The sequence below is a fragment of the Theropithecus gelada genome, unplaced genomic scaffold (genome assembly GCF_003255815.1).
Source record: "Theropithecus gelada isolate Dixy unplaced genomic scaffold, Tgel_1.0 HiC_scaffold_15914, whole genome shotgun sequence".
NCBI lineage: Eukaryota > Metazoa > Chordata > Mammalia > Primates > Cercopithecidae > Theropithecus > Theropithecus gelada.
In genome coordinates this window covers 260001-262603 of record NW_020257674.1, presented here as the reverse complement: position 1 = coordinate 262603, position 2603 = coordinate 260001, and positions in this window count along the sequence as shown.

Below are 2603 nucleotides of genomic sequence, written 5' to 3'. Positions count from 1 at the left end.
TTGTGATAATACTCCTGCCCACCTCACAGAGTTGTTGTGAGGATCAAAAAAGATGATGACTGAGAAAGCCTCATTTGAAAATTACAAGGTGTTATACAAAGAGAAGATTAGACATGATTTTGATTGCTGCTTTGGCAATAAACTTACATTTTTGACCATTTCACTCAGTCAGGCTTACCAAATGCCTGATATGCTAATTGGATACATATCACCTCCCATCTACAAGGCTTGTACTTTAAAACTTGGGGCTAAGAGAAATCAGCAAGACTTTTTAGCTGCAGGAACAGGGACTGTCATAGAAGCTCACTATACCCTTGGAGGTTTTGCTGCTGTATGAGATCGTCACAGAGGACCTGCTGAAGCCCCTAACCGTCTATTGCTGTTGCAGCTACACCTTCTCAACCAGCAGGCTTGGGTGCCCAGAAGCATCTCCTTGGGGACTCAGCTGGTTGCTGCTGGGTTAACTTGGTGCAATGCACTCCATAGGAAAGGGGTCAGAAGCACCAGAGACCACACACACTTGCAGGTGAGCCAAGCCTGGAATTCCGTTTATTTTGTACTTAAGAGGAAAGAAGACTCGTTCTGACATTTGCATTTGGGGGCCAAAACATTCTTGTTCGGACACTACAAAAATCCCTGTTGGCCTGATTTCGTAAGTGTCAGTACCCAAAACTGAGCACCGAAAGCACTTTCCATAAAAGCAAAAGTGGTCTTGTTCATTGCCACCTTGTGGCAGTTTAACCCTACAGCACCAGCCAAGGTGAGCTGGTCCCTGCTCCTGGACACGTGGGTCATTTATAGAATTACCCTTCTCAGGAATGCCATGTCTGCTTTCTTTCTTTGGGGAACCCATGCACCATTAGCTTGTCTCATTGAGCTGTTTGGGTGAGCTTGGCCAATCAGTCAAGTCTCTCTCTTGGTCCTCACTTCTCTTTTCTACCCCAACCCACCCTCCTTGAATTACATAACCTTTAAGAATCTGGCAACCCTGAATTGTTCTGGCTCTTCCAAACATGATCTGGGCTTCCCAAGTAATATATTAAAAGAAAGGTTTTATTTTGTATTGTTTTGTTTTGCAAATCAAAAATACATCTCAAGTCTCTCCTGAATGGGCCCCAGTGCTCTGCAGGAACAGCTCCCCGAGGGATTTCTGCACCATGAGATAAGGTGGCTGGCTGCCAGAGGGGCCACTGGATCTTCAAAGGCTGCCTAATTAAGTTCCAGCCAGCAGTCTACCTCTGTGGCCCAGGGGCTCCTGGGAGATAAGGCACAAGACACATCCAGAGATGGAGGATGGAGCTTTGCTCCAGTAATGAAATAAATCAAGAGTAGCCCACCTCGTTTGCAAATGGAAATCATTCTAACAGGAGGCCTGCAGTCATCTGAGAGAGCAAGGGAGAGTCTCCATTGAACTGGAGGCCCCTGGCCTTCCTGCCCACTCTCCAGGGCTCTGATGGGGTACAATTATGGTATTAACTGGGATGGGAAGATAAGGCAAGATGTCATTAATGGAGGAGAGCGTGTTTTCTTAGTTCCAGAAGCTAATCCCCAGTGACTCATTCCTCTTGAGCCTCCCACAGGGATGTGGAGACATTAAAGGTGCATTGTTTATTCATGTGACCTACGTATTTTGCTGCTTCCCTTAGAATTCTGATTACATTCTGTGGTCTTCCTGCTGCCAAAATGGTGTGTTTCTCTGGCTAATTTTATAGCAGGATTGTTCTCCTTTTTTTGCACTTTGACTATAAGAGTTCCCGGGGCTTCCACTATCCGTCAAGTTTCAATTTTTTTTTGTAAATCTTAAGCAGAGTCACCACCTGAGAGATCACAAGATTTGCTCAACTTAGAAGACAGGTAAATTGAAAGCTATAAAACAAGAAATCTGGCCACCTCAATTCCTGTACTAACTGCAGAGTATATATTTTTTTCTTATTGAACCTACCTGGATTATAATAGTAGAGTTTTATTTAATAGACTTCAAAGTATGAGTTCACACACAGAGTAACTCTCAAACTTTTGCAAAGGCTTTCACTGCAAACCTTCGTAAGATGTGCATACACCCCTTAAGGAAAATGATATCAAAATCCACTGTAGCAATGATCCTTACTTGATGGTTTCTTTGGCGTCACCTGCCCTCCAACTCACTCATCTCCAAAATAAACTAAATTCATGATTTTTTTTTTTTTTTTTTGAGCTGGAGTCTCACTCTTGTCACCCAGGCTGGAGTGCAGTGGCACGATCTCAGCTCACTGCAACCTCCACCTCCCGGGTTCAAGCGATTCTCCTGCCTCAGCCTCCCGAGTAGCTGGGATTACAGGCATGCGCCACCACACCAGGCTAATTTTGTTTTTTTTTTTTTTTTTTTTTTTAGTAGAGACAGTGTTTCTCCATGTTGGTCAGACTGGTCTCAAACTCCCAACCTCAGGTGATCCGCTCACCTCAGCCTCCCAAAGTGCTGGGATTACAGGTGTGAGCCACTGTGCCTGGCCCATGATTTTTAATTAAAGTAAAATCCATCTTGAGAATTTTCCAACCCTCTTTGAGATTATCATCAGGGAGGAGAAGTAGAGAATTTTCTCTGCTAAAATCTTCAAATGTTGTAA